Below are 22,990 nucleotides of genomic sequence, written 5' to 3' on the forward strand. Positions count from 1 at the left end.
ATACGAAAAATATCTTCTGTGAAATGAGTCATATCATTCCGAAGCAATTAAAAACAATAAACATGTTTTTTTGATCAGCACAAATCAATCATCTGAGAATAAGGTCATCAGTTTGAGCATTCGATTTCACTTTGAAGCTGTTTTCGATTTTTTTTAAAAATGTTCGAGTACCGGTACTTTACCGGTACTGAGGGCTTCAGTGCCGTAGTACCGGTTCTCACCAAAAAGGGTCGGTACTGCGAACCCTAGTTGCATTTCATAAATTTCGACTGTGTTTAATGCATTTCCTTTTAAGGATTAACTGTTTTGCTTACATTGCATAATAACACGTCACGAAATCAGCCATATTACTACTAACTTTGTTTACTAGTACAACAAGATATAGACTGATGTTTGATGTGGGATTTTGTAGTGAGGTGATTAACACTAACAGTAGGTACGACAACATAGTAAATATCAGATAAATTTTATCTTTCATCGGCCTATTGCCACTTGGTCACGTCTTCCCATAAAATCTTGGTCAAGTCTCCCCATCATTAGTTATTGCGTTCAATCTCGTGCAAATTTTAGTAATAACTATTTAAATATTCCGATGTATGTAAAATCATTTCACTAGCTCATAAAGTATATATAATGTATGAGTATTTTAGAAGTAATTATTAGGCGAGTAGATATGTCCATACAAGGTTTGATAAAAAATTACATCATTTAACGCGAATTTATTAAATACGTAATCTTTTCTATAAGGAAAGAATTTTTCATTCCAAACTTTTAAAAATACCTTAACGGACCGAAACTAGCATAAAAATATTTTTGAAAAAAATTAAGAACCTAATAGAACACGTCATATCCAATAATCGAATTCTGCGCTTGGTCAAAACTCCCCATGTTCCCCTAATTGAAATTTTTTTGACCACGAAAGTATAATTTCCGTGCTACAGATGGCTGCATTCTAAATATTTTTATAGCACGTTAAAGTCAAAACTTTGCACCCAAAAATGCATAATTTCTAGAAAACCTCGATATATGCAGATTAAGATGAAATCGTTTTACAAAGTCTCGTAGGAAAACATTGAATATCCACTTTACCGCAAATCATGTCTTTACTGCCCCTACATGCAGAATATTGATATAGGACTGAGCGCCCTGATCACCAGTTTTCATTTCATTATGTATATGCTTTGTGATGTCCTGAGAAAATAAAAACACATCGACATAGAGAGAATAATGCAGGCAAATATAAAGCTAGGTACATCGAGATAGGGAGATATCGAGATAGAGAAAATATCGACATAGAGCAGTTTTTATACGTGCGATCTGAAGGGACCCACGAAATAATCGAGATAGAGAAAAATATCGACATAGAGAATATCGACATAGAAAGAGTTAACTGTATTAATAAGTGAAAATCAATAGTTTTGGACATTTACCGTCGGTGCGTCAAAATAGAATTTTTTTCAACTTTTTGCGAACTTTTTATATTGAAGGGCAGGTTGTTGGCAGTTGAAAATCGATAGTTTTGGACATTTTCAATTCACAGGAGAATCCACCAGTGCACAGTGTTTCCAAAATGGCAAAATGGTGAAAGAAGTTCTTTGAACCACGAAAAAACATTTTTAGCTATAGTGTCTTCAGAAAAGTTTATTAATATTTTTTTGCATTTAAAAAATATTACTTAGGTGATTAATCCCTCTAAAGCTGAGAAGCAAGTTTTTGTTTGGTCATTTAAATGAAAATAAAAAAAACTTTTTTTGGCAAAGTTGTTGAGAATATCTTTAGTATTAATTTCGCTGAAGAGACTATGTGTCTATCTGTCGATTTAATTATACGTTTGTGAAGATTTCTTTGATATACCCCACGAAATTGCTTATTTCAAAATACTTTTCCTGGTAATTTTGTAGAATTTCACGATGTTCCAAGATTTTGTTCAACATAAGAAAATACAGAATTTTTGTAGTGTTAGTATATTTGTATCTCTTACAACTTAGAAGTTATCGAATGATTTAGTGTCCAAAAAGCAATGTTTTGGTATGGAAGCCACAAATTTCCGCAGGTATAGCTTATATACTGCAAAATATATAAAAATAATACTACTGTAAGACCTCCTAAGAGAAATTTTTACTAAATAATAAGAACGGGTTATGAGGCTTTGTCGAGGGATTAAAGAAGATTATTTTAACCACTGCGGTTTATTAAAAAGAAAGGAAAAAATATATTAGTATTGGTGTTTGCGTTTCGACATCGTCTCTTCAGAACCAGAAAAAATATGTGCCGATTTTGTCAATGTCAATTCACCAAGGGGCTGATAAAAACGGGTCTTCACTGTATTCAAAAACGTTTAAAACTCTATTATGAGGTCGTTCATAAATTACACTACATATTTGAGGGTAAAAGAAGGAAGCATGAAGCATCTTGTTACATAGTGGAGAGAAGAAACGGAGGAGGGGGCTAAAAGCTTCCCAACTAGAAAAAAATATACATTGGAAATATGTATATTCTCCTTTTTAAAATTCAAAATCTTCTAGTTTAAATTAAAATTATAATAAAATCTGTTAATCACCACACCACTTAAATGTGTAGTATAATTTGTGAATGGCCTAATAATAGTGGTTTAGTAGTTTTTTCAATATTTGTCTTTGCGTGATAAAAATTACTAATTACACAATAGCTCAAAATTTGTTTTCTTCATGCTCAAAACTATTTTGATCACCTTTTTGCCGCACTGTGCACCTGGGACTCTTCTGTGCACCAACTTACTCGAAAAATTTAAAAAATTCCATTTTGACACATCGTCGGACCCTTCTGCGTATTTAAAATGTCCAAAATTATTGATTTTCAACTGCCAACAACTTTCCCTTCAGTATAATACACTTTCCCGAAAAGTTGAAAAAAAATTCTCTTTGACGCATCGTCGGACTCCGCTGTGCATTGAAAATGTCCAAAACTATTGATTTTCAACTGCCAACAACATGTCCTTCAATAGGTATTTATTTCTAAACAACTGAAAGCTAACCGCATCAAGTTCAACTCCAATAAACGGGAAAGTAACGCAAAATGTATCGCGATAACCGATGAACCGACGATGACGATGAATACGACGATACAATTATCGACGATGACGATGGAGGCGACGATACATTATCGTTAACGGAGTTTTCGATGACGATACATTATCGTTAACGAGTAACGCCGATAAATTATCGCGAAAAATGTATCGTATTAACCCTGTTTTACATTGAAGGAGAAGTTGTTGCCCATTGAAAATCAATAGTTATTGACATTGACAATGCGCAGCGGGATCCGCCGATGCGTTAAAATGGAGTTTTGGACATTTACAATCCGCAGGGGGATCCGTCGATGCGTCAAGATGGATTTTTTTTCAACTTTTTGATAATGAGTTTGTTGTAGCAGGAGAAATTGTTGGCCGTTGAAAATCAATAGTTTTGGACATTTACAATGCGCAGGGGGCCCGCCGAAGCGTCAAATTTTTTTCAACTTTTTGATGATGAGTTTTATATTGAAGGAGAAGTTGTTGTCCATTAACAATGCGCAGTGGGGGGGGGGCGCCGATGCGTCAAGATGGAATTATTTTCAACTTTTTAGTAATGAGTTTTATGTAGCAGAAGAAATTGTTGGCCGTTGAAAATCAATAGTTTTGGACATTGACAATGCGCAGGGGGATCCGCCGATGCGCTGAAATGGAAATTTTTACAATCCGCAGGTGGGTCCGTCGATGCGTCAAGATGAATTTTTTTTCAGCTTTTTGATAATGAGTTTTATGTTGCAGGGGAAATTGTTGGCAGTTGAAAATTAATAGTTTTGGGTATTTACAATGCGCAAGGAGGTCTGTCGATGCGTCAAAAAGGATTTTATAATTTTTTTGGTAATGAGTATTATATTGAAGGAGATGTTGTTGGCCATTGAAAGTCAATAGTTATGGACATTGACAATGCGCAGGGGGATCCGCCGATGCGCTAAAATGGAATTTTTTTCAGCTTTTTGGTAAAGAGTTTTACATTGCAGGAGAAGTTGTTGGCCATTTTGGACATTTTCAATGCGCCGGGGGGAGGTGTCGCCGTTGCGTCAAAATTGATTTTTTTAGTAATGAGTTTTATATTAAAGGAGAAGTTGTTGGCCATGGAAAATTAATAATTATGGACATTTACAACTATCAAAATTATGTAAAATTTATTAAAATGGGTGCGAATTATGTTTCAAGTGTTTCACCGTCGTCACGTAGCTCATCAAGTTCGTGGCTGGCGAGCCATTGTGTAAACGTGCTAAGTGTAATATGCATTTCCATAAATATATTGAACATAACTAGCCATGGAGTCATAGTTTGGCGGAATGGGAGAGGCACAATTGCACCATGTGGTGGATCAAAACAGGTTTTTTAAAGTTTATTTGTTTCGTCTTTGGTGTGAGCCACCATACATACTATTGCTTAACCTAAAATTGATGCAATTACAATGATTTTTAAAAATAGGGGGTTTTACGGACAATATATCCCAAAACTCTAACTTCCGCATTCTTCAAGAAACAGATGTATTCTCATTCAAAAATTAAGATTGCTCCCTTTAAAATTGTATGAGGTGTAATTTTCCCAAGGCTAGTTCGAAAGTTCTAGCATTTAATGTATTTTCCTCTAATATTTTGCCAATAAGCCAAATGCGAAAACTTCAATTGCAGTGAACGGGAGTCAAACTATGTGGTATTTGGCAAAAAAAAGCTTCAAAAAGGCTACAAAATAGTCTTAACTGAAAAATATTAGGACTTAATTTGGTAGAAAATTATAATAAATTTGAATGGAAGTACGCGAAAAAAAGTTATGTAGCATACTTTTTGAGAAAGAGTTCAATAAAATTGACTGTAGAAAAATTCACATTGAATTTACACAGTAATCAAAGAAGATAGAAATACAATGTTGATGAACGAATGATAGAATAATCATTCAAATTTGGACCCCTCCTTATTTTGGACGCTTTCATACATTTGTATCCTTTACTGCCAATTTTTTCAATTTCGTTTGGTTTGACGAAGATAATTATATTCTTTGGGTTGTGTTTAAGTCCCAGCATAATTAGTTCACCTCTAATTCCTTTAAATTAGTCAAAATTCGCAATTGAAACGATTCATAATTCCACGATTACCAACAGAAATCGGGAGAAGTGATGCACTTTTAAATTGGATTTAAGAGTACAAATTTATTGTTTTTAAATGATCTAATAATTTTGTCTCTATTTGGATCTTGCATTTTATGTATTTGAAATGGTTAGTTTGTGAATTTTTACTTAGAAGTATAAAATAACTAGTCCAAAGTATGTCGTAAAAATAATAGCGTCAAAATATTTCGGACACAGCTAGATTTTCTTTCGTAATAGCAGTCTGTTTATCAATTTTGAATAATCAAAATTATCACTTTATCAATTTTTTTTTTGCGGTGCGGTTGCGGTAAAACCGCGCGGTGAAAGCTCTTGCCCGCACCGCATCTGCGGGAAAAAGTGTCTCACCGCATCGCAGATTTTGCTAGCGAACGAAACACAACTACGGCAGCAATCCGAATAACCGAACTTTCACGAACATGTAACACGCACGCTCAGCAGCACGAACGTTTTTGCTTTTCTCTCGTCCGTTTACATGCATAACAGCTTAGGTACTCTTGGAGCTTGGCGGTCGCGTTGGTTTTTTCCCGAACTTTCGCATAAAAATGTCGTTTGAAATGACTTCTTCCAGCCTTGAATGAAACAATACTAGTAATTAATTGATTTCCCTGAATAAAAGAGAAAAACTGTGAAAATTCTGTATTACAATACCATCATTCTGTAACTTGATTACGCTGCTATCGCATGAAAAAGTTTTCATTTTGTCACATTGGCGGTTCCCAGTGTTCATTAGAGTGGGACATGGTTATATGAAAAAAAAAAAAATTTGCTCCGAGTAACTTTTTGGGTCCCATTTAGCTACCTGAACAACTCTGCAAATTTTTGGCCTTATCGGAGGAACTATATTTTTGCGCCCATGGTTTAAAGTTTACATGGGATTTCGCATGGGGAAATCGTCTTTTGCAAAATAATTCTTCCAAACGTCGCCCGTTATCTCCTAAAAATAAGTAGATGTCTAATTGTTATAGAAAATTTGTCAAGGAAACAAAGTCTAGAAGACCGCGAAACGATCTGATGCTTGTGGAAAAAATTATTAGGCAAAAACCGATTGATGCCCTGAAGATTGATGAGAATTTCACTTTTCATAGCATCACTGCTGCTGACGGTCGCATTATACACAAAATTTTTAACTTTCTCTTATTATGTACAAAAGAAGCCTTAATTTATCCCTCAAAACTCTTGCGAAGTGGCCAAACAGCATAGATAAAAGATTTAGACACATTAAGAGAAGATTAAAACGAAATTGCGTATAATTGGACAGCCAACAGCAGTGGTGCTAGAAAAAATGAATATTATATCAATCGTCAGAGCATCAAACGGTTTCCGCTTAATAATTTTTTTTTTCAGGCGTCAGATCGTTTCGTGGTTTTCGAGACTTTGTTTCTTTGTTAAATTTTCTATAAAAGCCACATAACGATTTATTTTTAGGATGTAATGGGCGACTCCTGGAGGAATTATTTTGTGAAAATTAATTTTCCCATATGAAATCCCATGCAAACTTTAAACAGTGGGCGCAAAAATATAGTTTCAGAGATCGAGCTAAGAATTTGCACAGTTGTTCTAGGACGCAAATGGTACCTAAAAAGTTGATCGGAGCAGGAATCTAATTTTTGTGCCACCCTAGTGTTAATAGTTAATCTCTAAAATTATAGCACAGGCTAACAGACATAACACTATGAGGGAATTCACAATTTACAATAACACTATGAGGGAAAGAACAGTTTTTCACTAGTGGTCTATCCCCCATACGCTTGCTCATATGTCAGTGGCACCATAATTTCAAATGTGGCCACAGTCCCAACTACAAATATATTTAAAATGACCGTTAAAGCGGGCGAAGCATTGTTTTCGAGGGTTATGTCTTAGTCTGCGATTAAAGATTTTCAACGGCACACAACTTCCCCTTCAATATAAAACTCATTACTTAAAACTAGAGGTGTGCGCCGCGCCGACGATTGAATATAAAAATAGTAAGCACATCGGCGTGACGCCGGCGCGCTGCCGATTTTACTTGAAATCCGCGGCGCGGCACACACCTCTACTAAAAAAAATTTTTAAAAAAAATCCATTTTGGCGCATAAGCGGATCGCCCTGCGCATTGTAAATGTCCCAAACTATTGATTTTCAATGGTGAACGGTTTCTCGTTCAATATAAAACTCGTTACCAAAAAGCTGAAAAAATTTCAATTTTGACGCATAGCGGACCCCGTGCGCATTGATAATGTCCAAAACTATTGACTTTCAATGGCCAACAACTTCTTTAATATGAAACTCATTACCAAAAAATTAAAAAAAAAATCCATTTTGACGCATCGGCGGAACCCCCCCCCCCCCTGTACATTGTAAATGTTCAAATCTATTGATTTTGGATGGCCAACAACTTCTCCTTCAATATAAAACTCATTACCAAAAAGTTGAAAAAATCCATTTTGGCGCATCGGCGGACCCCCTGTATATTGTAAATGCCCAAAACTATTGATTGTGGGTGGCCAACAACTTCTCCTTCAACAATTCCAAGTCGTCGCTGTTGTGCTATCTTATGACAGACGCCATTTTGGGGTAAACTGAGTTAGATATGCCACATCACGTGTCTAAAAAATCTCTACAAAGTGGCGTTTTCAGAATTTTGATATTCTGCTTGGTTACTGAGATATAGCAAAAAACATGAGAAATTTTGAATTTTTTGCTTCATATGACTGTGTCTGGGGATTAACTCAAGGTATCTTTATATATAAGTTGTTTTTATGTGTAAAACTCTCTAAAGAACACAATGGCATAATAACTTTCGTTAATTAAATAACCGTTAATTAAATAACCTAAATAACCTGGTTGCAACCGCTTTCCAATGACAACCTCTTTTAAATGACATTCACATTGATGACGTCACTCACCATTTTGTGGAAACCGGAAGTCTCCATCTTGGATTTTTAATGACATCCATATTGATAATGACTCACTATTTTGTGGCAACCAGAACGCCACCTTGAATTTTGAAATGGCGGTTAGCATCAATTTTCGATGTCTACTGGCCACCCCATTTCAAATGACATCCATATTGATGATACTCACTATTTTGGGATAACCAGAAGTCGCTATCTTGGATTTTAAATTTGCGCTAATCGCCAATTTTCGGTGTCTGATGACCACTCCCTTTCAAATGACACTCATATCGATGGTGGTTCTTACCACTTTGTGGTAACCGGAAGTCGCCATCTTGGAATTCAAAATAGCGCTAATCGCCAATTTTCGGTGTCTGCTGACCACTCCCTTTCAAATGACACCCATATTGATGGTGTTTCTCACTATTTTTTGCTAACCGAAAGTCGCCATCTTGGAATTCAAAATGGAGGTAATTGTTAATTTTCGGGGTCTGCTGACCCCCCTCTTTCAAATGACACCCATATTGATAGCAGCTCTCGCTATTTTGTGGTGACCGGAAGTCGCCATTTCGGATTTAAAAATGGCGTTAATCGTCAACTTTCGGTGTCTACTAACCACCCCCTTTCAAATGACACCCATATTGATACCGGTTCTCACTATTTTGTGATTACCGGAAGTCGCCATCTTGGATTTCAAAATGGCGGTAACTGTCAATTTTCGGTGTCTGCTGACCATCCCCTTTCAAATGACATCCATATTGATGGTGGTTCTTACTATTTTGTGGTAATCGAAAGTCGTCATCTTGAATTTTAAAATGGCGGTAATAGTCAATTTTTGGGGTCTGCTGACCACCCTCTTTCAAATGACACCCATATTGATACAGGTTCTTACTATTTTATGGTAACCGGAAATCGCCATCTTGGAATTCAAAATGGAGGTAATTGTTAATTTTCGGGGTCTGCTGACCACCCCCTTTCAAATGACACCCATATTCAGGGATGCCAAAGGTACCGGTAAACTACATTTTTTTCGGTATATTTACATTTGTACAAGCCGTACAGCCCGCTACAGCGACGCATCACTACAACTCTTGCCAGAACGGTAGCCAAACCGAGTACATTTCCAAATCCAACTAGCTTACGCAAAAAAAGAACAAATGTCATCTGTGTTCTTAGACATAAAAGGAGCATTCGACTCTGTTTCCATTGATGTTCTCTCAGAGAAACTACATCAATGTGGTCTTTCACCAATATTAAATAATTATTTATACAACTTATTGTCAGAAAAGCACATGCATTTTTCATATGGCGATTTGGCAACATTCAGAATAAGTTACATGGGCCTCCCACAAGGTTCTTGTTTAAGCCCCCTTCTCTACAATACAAATACATAGCAGACTATTGGTACTTCAAGTAACTCTTTTTCTAATGATGAAATCAGCACTGGGTGATAGTTTCCTTGAATCTACGTTTAATGATTTTCTTAGGACCATTTGGCACAAATAGCAACCGTAAGACGAAATACTCTTATATAATATAATTTATATATCTATAGAAGTATAATTAAGCCATAAGTTTTTGACAAATCGATGCATTCCGATTTCAACCAAACTTAGCAAATATTAAACTTTTTGCCAAAACTGAACCGGTTAGTCTTATACCGAAGACTGCATATCAAGAAGACTGGCAACTCTGTCCAGAATCTGGAGACAATAACAGCAACGCCACTTGCGGGTAAAGGTGGTACTTCCCATAGTGATGCTCACACACATATACACTTTTACATTAAGCTTCCTACCTTCCTCCAATAGAGGTGCTGCAACATCTGTCGCTTCTCATTTGTGCGGGGGAAAGAAAGAGATATCAGTCTTCTTAATATGTAGTCTTCGCTTATACCGAAGACTCCATATCAAGAAGACTGATATCTCTTTCCTTCCCCCATACAAACGAGAAGCGACAGAGGTTACAGCGCCTCTATTGGAAGAAGGGAGGAAGCTTTATGTAAAAATGTATATGTGTGTGTGCATCACTATGGAAAGTACCACCTTTACCCGCAAGTGGCGTTGCTGTTACTGTCTCCGGATTCTGGACAGAGTTGCCAGTCTTCTTGATATGGAGTCTTCGCTTATACCCTAGTATCAATTGAGGTTTTATCGTACTTTTATAGCCACTCATAACATTTAAATTGCACTTGTAGCGTGCTATAAAACTTCAATTGTTGCTTGTAAACATAAGTTTTTGTACCATGAAAGACTATTCTTTAGCTTAAATAGCAGCTAATATGGTTTTAATTTCAGCAAAATCTAGCATGTTTTCAATAAAGTTGTACAACAAAGCATTACAGAAAAAATGCTGAATATGTATATCTCACTTGACATGACATCAAGAAATAAAATTTGGATATATTCTATTAAGGGGCTACACCACTGTAGAGCACGCCAAACATGTCATAAAAATCGACACAAAATTAATTAAAAAAGCTAAGCAATAAAAAAATCTTACGTACGTCGCTGGAGAAATCAATTTTGAATATACTGTGAAAATTTCCAAGCGTTCAAAAATCATTTGTTCGAGTTACATTTGCGGCCAGCTCAAAAAAAGTGGCTTCGAGAAAAACGCGGTTAAAGTTTTCAGTACACACGAGATATACATAAGAGGCGTTGCGGTAGAATTGAAAATCTAAATATTTATGTATTGGTTTCATCTTCCATGTTTTGGGATATGGTTTTTAACATTCTAAAGCCATTTTTGACTAATAAATTGAAAAACGACTTTTTTTTTTTATTTTACAGTGCTGTGACACTTTAAAACCGTTTTTAGATAAATTTAGTAATTATTATTTAACATAAATGTAATCTCTGGACATATTAAAAAATATTTTAGAGCACATGAGATGTTTAAGGACACCAACCACTAAATTATTTTCATTTGAAAGTTATAAGAACTTCGTCATCTTCGAATAAAGTGCCTGAAAGTGAAAACTGTTTTTTGAAATAGAATACTTCTAACATTTCAATATGGGGTCCCGTTTCAAAAATTTCAGTTGAGAAATTTTCCCAGGTTTGAAATGCGAATATCTTCCGTTCTACTGATCGAAATCGCAATATTTTTGCACTATCTGATCGAAAATTCGTGCACGCATTTCGCATTAAATTTCGGAATTAGTGCGACTACTATAAATAAACCAAAACAAGGATTTTTAGAAAATCCTTCGAAAACAGCGAGGAAAATGCGCAATTTGCAAGCACATCTCACGCAGAGCCGTCAAAAAGGAGCATGTAAGCGTTTCATTACATACGGGAAAGTTCTATATACAGGTCACGCGAGCTTTTTTTGTATCAGTCGGTGCTCGCTTACTACACGAGCAACATGCTCGTCCGGACGGTACAATGAGCGGCATCATGTTTGCATTCCCGTACCAAGCGTCATCGCAAGGTTCTTTGTGATAAAATTCAGGGAATCACCAAATCCGCCATTCGGCGTCTGGCTCGTCGTGGTGGTGTAAAATGCATCTCCGATTTAATCTACGAATGCTGATGGTGTGCAAGAAAATGTCATCCGAGATGCCGTGACCTACATTGAACACGCCATGCGCAAAACCGTAATGAGTGTCGTCTACACTCTGAAGCGGCATGGACGCACTTTGTATGGATTTGGAAGTTGAAAAGGTTGAACTCACTTGTATTATTATAAAAAGGCCCTTTTTAGGGCCACCAAAATCATTTCAAAGGATAAGTTTGCATTTTCTGTTCATGGACTGTTTCTCCCTGGAGAGCAATTTGGGTTAAACCCAAAATTATGATTTATTTCAGTACGCAAATTGCAAATATGTTCAGAAACAAACTGGAGTGAAGGGGAAACATTTTTACTGGGCGCATTAAAAACAGGTTTCAATTCTCAAACATTTTACCAAGGTGCCGTATTACATTACTCTTTTTATCCTGAGTGTTCGATAACCTCCGTATTGGAAACACAATTAGCTACGAAGAACACATATTGAGGACAACACAAAAAAGGGCGAGCTTACGTTGTGCTGTAGTCAGGTATAAAAACTCAGCATGCTGTTGCACACGCTCAGTTCGTTTGCAGCATCAGCATGCAGCAGTTCGTTTGCAGCATCTCCCGTGAAATTCAAACCGCCGTCCGTTTGCTGCTGTCAGAAGAGTTGGCCAAGCACGCCGTCTCAGATGGCACCAAAACTGTTACCATATACACCAGCTCCAAGTAAATTCCGAACACTGTCCAAACAAAAGACCCTTTTCAGGGTCCTCAATTTATCGATAAAGAATCGAATTGAAGTTTTGTTATTAAAAACATCAGAAAGTGGCTTGCCAAGAGCGTTGGATGGTAAGTGAGTGAACAATATCGTCGCTTTCAAGTAGAATGGCACAAAATAAAAAAAGTTATTTGTGTGATTTGTAGACAGGTTAGTGTAATGATTCAATTTACAAAAATCGAACGTTTTCTAACGTTTCGAAATAGGTGCTCCGTTTTAAAATATTCGGCCAGAATTTTGCATGTTTTTCTGAAAGTGAAAATCTGCTGTTGTACTGAATGAAAACCTTCGATTTTTGCGCTGATTGGAAATAGTTGTGTAGAATGTACAATTACTGAAAATAACAGATTTTGTGAAAGCAGTGGTTGGTCCGTACAATTCGATTCCAAGCGAGCCAGACTAGTTTTCGTTGGAAGGTCCATCTCTGACAATAGAAATAAACTATTTTATTTTGAATTCAACTACAACTTCCTTGAAAACAGCACAGCTAAAAAACTTTTGGGAAAAACGCACAAACCTAAATTTTTCACTATAATAAAAACTAGTGCCCGCGCCGCACAGTATCATCAAGATTGATAGTAATTCAAGCCGGGGGGAAAGGGGGAGGGAGGTTGTAAGGCAATGGGAAATTTCATTTATATCTTACTTTATAATTGGCTGGTCCTGAAAAGAACTTGTTGGTTTGTGATTTATTTTGGGTCACAATTTAGGTCCGCTCGATTGCTGATAGCTGTGAATTTTTCGCAGGGCGACAGTTTCTGTTCGGTAGCGATGAGGCTTCTTAACGCCAACCGTGACTGGGGCACTTTTACACGGCCTTCGTTGCCAACTGCTTGCTGGGGAGCCTTTCCTCCGGTGGACTTACGAGCGGTTTGTTTGGTACAGGCCATGTAGCGAAAAATGCTGATCTACTACTTCTCTGATACTGGTAGTAGGACGACGGTCAAACACTCATTTTCGTGCCTTCATTCATAAAAGTTCAACAATATTTTCAAAGAATGTTGCAAATTGACAACTTGATAATTACAAAAATACTCCAAATAAACTATGAATGTGCAAAAGACGACAAAATCGCATAGAAATTGCTTATTCCAGAGCAGAATTTACCGGTCTAAAGTGTATTCTACTTCACTCCGGTTATGTCTCTAACATTACCCACCCATCTTTTTCCATAAAGAATATACGACTTTTTAGAAAAAATGGCCTGAAAATGCCAAAACATTTTTTTTAAATATTGCAATATTCATTCAAAATCCTATATAAAAAGTTTTCATAATTTTTTCACGGAACAAACTAGTCTAGGGAATCAATATGTCAAGACATATTAATCCTCTAGGCCAGATTTTTAAAGGCAAAAGTTTTCTTCGAAAACTTCAAAATTTCTTTTGTGGAGAAGCGTCTAAATAATATGAGAAATGGACGTTAAAAATATCAATATTTTCCAATATCGCTCAAGTGTTCTACAAGTCATGACATACTATGAAGTTGAACGGAAATAAGCTTTGCTTGCCATAATCAGTGCTACTGGAGTATTAAACAGAAATATTTTTAATGTAAAAGTGTTCATAACAGTTTCATAAATAAATTCAAAATGTCTAGCGTGAAAATGCGTTCCGCGAAATGCTTTTTTTTTAATCGACTAATTTTGATCAGAAATGTGTTGATTATCTTGAAGCTTGAGTTACTAAATTTGATCAAGTTGTTTATTTTAAGTGGGTGAATCTTAAATGTAAGATTGATTGGAACTTGGTACTTCTAGCATATTTCGAAAATGTACGTAAATTTAATTGCTCCGACCATAGAGTAGGGGAACATGGGGAGACTTGACTAAGCGTAGGATTCTACATTTGGCTACAACGTATTCTATTTGGCTTTTAATTTTTTTTAAATATTTTTATACTTGTTTTGATCCCTTAAGGTAATTATAAATGTTTGAAATGAAAAATCCTTTCATCATAGAAAATATTCTGCTCGGGGCCGCCATACACTAATTACGTAAGGCTTTTTTAGAACTATTCAACCTCCCCCTCCCCCAGATAAGAGTTCGTATGATTTTGGTGAACTCGCTCTCCCACTTCATAAGATTTTATCATGCTTTGTGTAATTAAAAATCATATTGTTAATTCATTAAATTATTCGATAGCGAAAACGATACTTATTGAATTATTAAAAGAGAACTCAGGACAAAATTTAACTACACACCAAAAAATTATAAATTTTAACATTGACGTAATTGCAAACATGACACAATTTAACAAACCGTAATTCACGAAATGACTAAACATTAAACATCACCGTGTTCCATTTAATTTTACATGAAACATATTTCCATGCGCAATAACATAAAATTACACTTACTGTCATTCAGAACAAACGCCATATGTGGAGTAAAATTACATGATTTACGAAATTCAATGTCATGTAAAACTAAAATCAAACGTAAAACTAAGTCATTTTTGATGCTCGTATATGTCAGGATCAGGAGACGTAAATTTGAACGATTTTTTCTAAGTGTGTGTATAATCATCTGCAGAAATTTCATTTGCATCCTAATCTCGCCCAGTAGAAATTTCAGAATAAATTTTGGGAGATATTTAGAAACTCCGATTTGTTCCACATAATTTGCTTCGCTATATTCCACTTCCTTTGAATCTATTTCTTTGTGATTTAGAACTCAAAAAAATTTATAACCTCTTCTGGTGTGAATTTGTCCGGAGTTCCAACTATAACGCTTATCGTACGCATAGTTCCGACATGGCTATCTTCGAATTTTCTTGAAGTAAAATACAGTTCACACTCTGGAACTATACGACCCACAAGTTCTTTGACAAACACATGACAGAAAATTTTTCATATACCTTGCGGGTTTGAAGCGAAAGTTTGAAAAGAAGGATGTTGGCCTAACAACACGAAGAGTCTCAACACTTCTTAACTTGTAAAGCAGATTGTGACATCAGTTCCCGATCAGAACAATGTACCACCAAGAGTCAAGAAATTTCTGTGACTGCTCCAAAACCATCGACAATTAAGCCGCCCCTTACGTTGGCAACAATAAATTCCATAACTAATTTAACAATCATATTCTGTCGCTGCAAAACACTTCAATTTGAGGTTTGCGTTTCCATGACCGTGATGTACAGTATGTGCTCATTTTGTTTGATATATAAAATGTTCATGGCACAAATAAGAAATAGTTTCTTTTCTTATGAGAAGAATATTTTTCTTATCGATTTCATTTTTCATGCATAAGAAAGGACAAACCTTCCCTCCCCCAGGTGAGAATTGGTAAGATATTTTGAAACACCCCCCATATGTCCTTACGTAATAGACCTTTCTTGTCAAAAAATTTTATTTGCTTAAATGCCTTAGTTTTCATCCTAGAATCGATTCTGCCTATTGCCGCGATGATTTGGTGCCTCTAACTATTGAAAAAATCAAAAATTCTTCGAATTGGCCAGTTCACCCAATATTCTCATGCCTTATTTTGCTTCAATTCCCCATACTAATACACCATTTGGATGAATTTCGCGTGGGGAATATAAAATCAAGATGAAAAGAAAGAAAGGTGGGAACATTTGGCATATTTGAGCGTATTAGTTTTGTACTTGTAAAATTAAGCATACCGCCGGTCCCCTGAAAGTAAACATAAACAGCCGGACGAGCATACTGATTCTTTGGCGCACGATGAAAAGAGAAAAAAAGGCCGATAAACTTTAATTACGACCGAACCGAAACAAAACTTTCATCCGCATAAAAACTCTCTACGTCATTTGTTTATGCTTTTTTTTTCTTCATATCCTTCTGTTTTATCGTCTTCATCGAAGAAAAATGATAAGCTTACTCATCTATAGAAAAAAATGTGTCGCCTTGAACGCCTTGATATAAAATAATAAAATGCTTACAGAATCTCATTCCGGAATGAACGATACCATTTCTCTTTTGATCAGTTCGCTCTACCTGTCATACTCGTTCTCGTTCCAAATAGAATCGAAACAACTCTCGGTATTCCCTCTACTTCTCAATCTGTCAAAAGCGCCAAAGCATTGCTTTGGTTGGATGCACGTTTAGAAAAAGAAAAGTGGAAACCTAAGCCGTTTTTGATTGCGTCAGTTTCTTGCTTGCGCGTAGCGGAGCGTAAATAAATATTTACACCACTAACCAATCATGTTTTTGTTTTCCCTTTCACTTATCTCCCAGTTGGTTAAAAAAATAACAACCGAATCACACATATGAAAATGTTTCCACCTTCTTATACAACATCTTGTCTTGGATGAACTCGCGGGTGTCAAATAAAAGTTTGACAACAAAACAAAACCAAATTCAGCTGCGTTTCATATGGTTCCTTTAAAATAATTTCGTTGCTAACTTTCCAACGAATTTTATGTACCATTTGGATTAGGAGTGCCTGTATGTTAAATTGATTGACCAGTACTGTATTTTAACTTGTCAATAACTCTAAAACCCAAAAAAGAGCGGAGCATGATGTAAGTATGCGTAATATTACAGATACGTTTCCATCCCAAAACCGGTTCCTCCAGCAATTGAATAAGTAAATTATTTTTTTCATTGAAATTTACAGGTAACTTCCGATAAATTAAATTTGTCCAGGGAGTTTAAAAATTCAAACGACCTTGCAGTGTAAAAACGGATGAGGTACCTATCTAGTATGCGGCATTCTCCACGGTGGCAAGTAGCAAACGCTGTGTATACGGAATTCAATGCCAAAGGAAAAATCGCCCAATTTGTGAAATCGGGCACTATAGGAAGGACAAAGAAAGTGAGTGTCTATTATTATTATTATATTGCATCTATACTGCTGTGATCCGCATAACAGTCCCATTTGCTATGGGTTTCCTGTGCAGATGGGACAGTTATGCATATCACGGCAGTATAATAGATATATTTCTCCTTTAAAACGTGTAGCTTTTTTACATGAATTGGTTTGAATCATGTCTGTTATTGTAAATATTGTGCCTTGCAGGATAATCGCTCGATATGCGATTATATGAAAGCTCAATTGAGATAGGCGCGTGACAGCCGCCTATATAAATTTATATGTAGCTTTTTCCTTGAAGCTTTCGAGAAGCACACAGCTGGCAGAAAAATAAAGCTCCACTGAAATCTGCTTGCGGAGCAACTGCGGCTATATTCGATGCGCCTTTCAGACGCCCGCAATGTGAGATTTTATTATAAGCGCGACAATACAAACCCGATTCGTTCGAATAAGCGACCCGCCCAGTAAAGTTCAGTCGGAAATGAACTGGAATTCTGGCTGGTTCCAGTTCGTACACGGGCTCCAGTGACACAACCGATTCTAACTAGAATCGGTTGTGTCATTGGAGCCGGAATGCGAACTGGAACCAGCCAGAATTCCAGTTCATTTCCGGCTGAGCTTAACTGGGCGTCAATATACAGAATAAAGCACAATTTACACCTATTCGATCCGATTCAGTACTGTGCAGTGTGCGGACACCAATATTCTTGTGTACATTTTAAATGCGAGTATTCACACTTATCCTGCACGGCACCGTGCCAGACAAGTGTGAATGCTCGCATTTGATGTGTATGAAAGAATATTAGCGTCCGTGCACGATACTGAATCGGAAATGTGTAAATTTGGCTTAATGCTTTAATTCGCATTTTTTTATAGCTCTATTTTCTTTTTATCTTTCTAGCCTTATCCCACGACTTGGATGAACCAAGCTGCATCGCTTCTAGGGTAAACTCATGAAGTTAGATCTCCATCGGTCACTTTTTTCCAGATGACATTCTCTGTGTTTTTCGCAGTAACACCGTGGAGGGTGACGATTGATGCAGTTGCAGCTCTGCCTAGTGAAATGCGCGCTCCAACATTTGTATTGCGAGCGGAACAAAAAATATGATTGTATGCAAATTTATTGTCATGCTGGCACCAATCAGCCTTTGTAATATTGTGAAAAATATTCTGTGAGATTATCAACAACTACCATGTTTTAGAAATTAAATGTTGTTTTCATTACTTCTTTATTGAGTAAGCGGTACTTGAAATTTACACTTTTCGCCTTGGTCGAGCACAGCATTGGCTGTTTTATTTGATTTTGGAATATTGTCTTGTTGGAAACTTTGGCTTGTTGTTGCTAAACGTGTCGGTATCCACTGTCCTTGTTGTGTCAACGTAATGCTGTACTTTATATTAACAGCGGCATATTTTCACCTGAATTAATATCCTTGGACTGTATTTTTTCGGATGCGCTTCCGAGATACTTTGGCTGGCGGTGGTGAGCGCTCCTCTGATCGCTTTAGTTATCAACAGCGCCAGTCTTTCCCAGGAGCATCCTTATGTGCAGAGTGTATAGAGGTTCTAATTTAGGAATGTCAGGGGCAGGTGATAGATCGTATCACGTAGACCATCATCGATATGTATCTATGCTAATGTGGTTGTAGCAGAAATTTCTGTTCGTGAAGTTGATGATGGAGGGTGTTTTGTTGGGTTTATTATTGACATAGAGCTGGCTGGATTGATGTTATCGTCGTTTGTTTCTGTATTGCTACTTCTTCACGTTTTTGTGAGTATCTAGATGTTTCATTAGCGGTTCACATTTTGATAAGCATGATATTACATACACATACCGCACTTAAACTGCCCATAGTCATAAGTTTTCATATCTGGATATGGAATTCAATAGAACATGGGAAAAATATACTGACAGCAACATACATCATTAGTTTGATGATTCTTCTCATTACTCGATGATCATTTGCCCTTTTTGAATCGAACAGACGCAACAAACGGTTTATGCTTGAGCGTGGAGAAGTGGTCGCCGTAATTTTGTTAATCAGCGGTATTGGCGAATGCACACGTTGCAAATTTTAAGATTGCGATATCATCAAGGACAGGATTTTAATGTTTCATCTCGTTACGTTGCATTAAGAGAAAGACAGAGGTGGTCCTACTTGCAAGTGTGCAGCGATATGTTCATCTGGCTGTGAAAGTTGGCATTATGAGCTGTTTGTTCACTGCACCGTGTTACAGACAATATGCACCACGTTGACCGGATCTGCGGCTCTCGATATCCATTTCGCTATTTATCAAAATCGGCAGTGTTTCAGATGTGTTGGCATTTATTAAAGTCATCCTTTTTCCACCCATTCACCTTCACCGTTTTTACACGGTAGGTAGTCGCTGTCATTCCTGTGCCGCCAAGTCTCCGAATCATCCCAAATCACGGACCAGTAAGCTGTGTTTTCCAGGACACTTTTGAGTTTGTCCATCTGGTTAAATATTGTAATACACCAGCAGTACACGGTGTCGTTTTTTAATGAGTACCATGTACTATTTTTGCTATCTTTGAAATGAACTTTACCTACGAAGAGGGCGTCAAGGCTTTCGTCAGCAGTTTGGCATTGAAACCGGTACTGTCACAGCACCGGTAGCATTTTTGCTGCTTTGAGACGTTGCTGCTTGCGGCTGTTATCAAGACGCTTGTCAACTGATTGTTGAGTGATGAATTAAGTCAAATTATTTTCTTTCCGATCCGACTCATTGATGGATCAGTACCGTGCACGGATACCAATATTCTTTCATATAATCAATATGCAAGAATTTACACATGTCCGGCAAGGTACCGTACAAGTGTAAATGCTCGAATTTGAAGTGCATGTATGAACAGGTACTGAACCGTCACTGAAACATCGGATAGTTGTAAATAGTGCTTTGGGCATCATGCGTATCATTGAGTCAAGATTGAGATCTTGAGATTCTTGACACCGGTAATTCCGGTCATCGAAACGGCACCACTCTGCAAAAAAGCTGTTGATTTTATGCATGGCGTTCATCTGCATAGCCGTTGCTGTTTATCTGTTCCCGCACGTAAACCTTTCGCGCCACCTGCACCACGGCTACGCTGGTCAACATTTCCATTTGATTATTCGGAGCATCTGTTTGTATTTTTCGGGTTTTCTTTAGTTTTGCCGAATTTGACAACGCATGGGGTCATTTCATTTTGTTTACGATCGTCAATGAACGTTACATTGATATTAACCACTTCATTTTCAGTATTGCCAATAAGATAATAAAAATTTTGAAAAACAGTGCTGCCGAAACGGATATTTAGGGTTTCACCATTCTTGATTTGGTGAAAATTTTACTCAACATTCTTGCAATGTGCAATTTTCAAAAATCAATTAAAAAATCAAAAATGGTTGTTTAAATCTCATTTTAATGTTAAAAGTCTTAGAACAGTGAGATCTTTCGAAGAAAAATAAGAAAAATAGGGGTTAGATCTGACAAGAAAGGTCTATTAGTGTATGACCCCTAATTAATAAATTTGCGTTAAATGATGTATTTTTATCAAACTGTGGTACCTACTGTTAATGTTAACCACGTCACAAAAAATCTCACCTTAAACATCAATCTATCTTTATAGCACTAGTTAACAAAGTTAGCAGTCATGGTTGAATTCGTGAGATGTGCACATTAGAGTGGCCCAAGGTTGTATGAAAAAAGTGCAAAGTTTGGAATTTCAAACCTTACCCCCCAAAATGACAGTTTGGGTCCCCAACAAGCTTTCCTGAAAATTTCAGCTCATTTGGTTCACTGCAAGGGGTTCCGCAAACTGCTCAAAGTTTGTATGGAAAAAAGAGACCAAATGTATGGAGAAATGCATCAGTTTCACATTTTCAGCTCTAGGTGGCGCCGTAATCGATGAAAGTCTTCCGTGTGAAAAAATAAGAATCTTCATGTAACAATGAATGGACTCGTGAAAACCGGAGGTCAATCTGATGACAGCAGACAAAGTTATAAGCGCGCAAAGTTGAGGGTGTCATGTGCTGCAGTTGGGGTGGCTCTGTCGAAAGTGCAAAAAAACCCTTGCTTATGAACGCACGAATTACATGAGGTAGAAACACTTGATTACATGGATTACAACTTCTAATAACTCAAAATGCGGGCTATTTGGAAGAGTGGTATCTTCGGCAAACTGGACAAGTATGTCAAGGGCTTTCCGGTAAAAACATGAATAAGTCAGAATTCTCTCACTAGGTGGCGCTAGGGCGACTGAAAATGCCCTATACTTTTTTTTTAAATAATGCTATAGCTCGTGATCGGGAACACTTGGCTGACCGTAGTCTTCTGCAAAGTAGATCATAAGGATCGACAGAAAACAGTTTAATTCAAAATTCTTCCTCTGGGCGGAGTTAGAGTGCCTGGAAAATTCTAACACTCTTTCAATTTATATTAGGCCATATCTCGTGATGGGAATCATTTAATGGGGCGGAGTGTTCGGCGCAGTAGTACAATTTCTAATGGTGAACATAATTCTCGTACTAATCGACATTTTTTTTTCTTTTTGGCTTATTCTCTCTCAAGTCAAAAGATCAGGTGGAGATGTAGAGTGGTTTATTTATTTATTTGTGGAGATGTAGAGTGGAATATTTTTATTAAATTCAAATCCGCGTGGTCAGCGCTGGACCAGTCGTTTCTAAATTCGTTCTAAGCTCAAAATCAATTTAAATCACCTTTAACCACCAAAACTTACTTGAGGTTATTAGATATTACGTATTGTACACTGAACATTTTAAAATCGAAATTTCAGACCCCCCCCGAAATTTTTTTCTGGATCCGCCCCAGGTCAATAAACATCTTTTGTTGGCATTCAGACGAGTAAAAGTACTTTGATTGTGTTGTTTTCTTCTAATTCATTAGTCTGTTCTGTTGTATATCTGTTAGTTTGATTTTCCTCTAACTCATTTATACCAAAAATAATATCGATTAATTTATACACTTCAAATTAATCTCTTTGCATATTTTTTTGCTTTATTTCGAATGTTATGTTTCCTTTTATTACTATATCTTTAATTAGATTTATACACAATGAATTGCATATTCTCTCATATACACCCATTCAAAACGTACAACGTACAACCGCTCGTGGCCTTTGCGATAACACAAACCTGATCACAAACGCAAACATTCAATTGCAATTATCTACACATACCTACACCCGCGATCTCGCCAACATTGAAACACCCCGGTTAACGTTGTAGCACCTATAAACTTACAAACGCGGTCTCAAGCAATCGGTTACATTCGGAAGCCGGCCTACCAGCCTAGATTCATGGCTTCAGTTGGACCAATAAGAAAATGACGCTCATGTTCACTACACAACACGTTGGCGAAATGACCGGGAACTCTAGTGATGTGGGAAAACTGATTCTCTTCTAGCATCTGTACCATACACTAAAAAATAAGCATCAAATTCACGGTCCGCCTGCGATCATTCAAGAATTCAAGCGAATATCCGAATGGCTACCAGGGATGTAATGCACCTCAGAGCAAATAAATAGAAGAATAAAAAAACACTCTTTGCACCTTTCATGCGAACCACCGCTCTTCCCTTTCACAATAAACCTCTTCACTCCGATGTGTATGGCTCCCATACGTGCATTCTACTCCATGGCTGCACACCTCAAAGAGTAGAAATAAAGAGGCTCATCTGTGTGAATATTGGCCCCACGCGCACAGAAGCAGAGAAGGCAACCAAAAAACATTTTAAATACGTTTTTCCGATCAAACTTTATCTGAATTGTAGTTTTATTCGCCTTTCTACCAGCTTGCCAGTGAGAGGAGGCACAAAAAAGTAGCTTTTCAAGGTGACTCTTTGAACGAAATTATGCAGCTCTTGGTGCACAGATCT

At 37.0% G+C, this 22,990-nt stretch overlaps 1 protein-coding gene and 1 long non-coding RNA gene across 2 annotated transcripts in view; one reads left to right on the forward strand and one right to left on the reverse strand.

Annotated features, from left to right (window-relative positions):
• The window catches only part of LOC131683211 (dromyosuppressin), a 567,416-nt gene that overhangs the window by 487,510 nt on the left and 56,916 nt on the right, over nucleotides 1–22,990 (reverse strand). The gene's annotated exons all lie outside the window — the stretch shown is intronic.
• Nucleotides 16,642–18,274, forward strand: LOC131683212 (uncharacterized). Its single transcript, XR_009304422.1, has 3 exons — nucleotides 16,642–16,801; nucleotides 16,897–17,094; nucleotides 17,993–18,274. It is a non-coding gene; the product is annotated as an uncharacterized LOC131683212 (long non-coding RNA).

Source organism: Topomyia yanbarensis, chromosome 2 (genome assembly GCF_030247195.1).
Source record: "Topomyia yanbarensis strain Yona2022 chromosome 2, ASM3024719v1, whole genome shotgun sequence".
In the NCBI taxonomy this organism is placed as follows: Eukaryota; Metazoa; Arthropoda; class Insecta; order Diptera; family Culicidae; genus Topomyia; species Topomyia yanbarensis.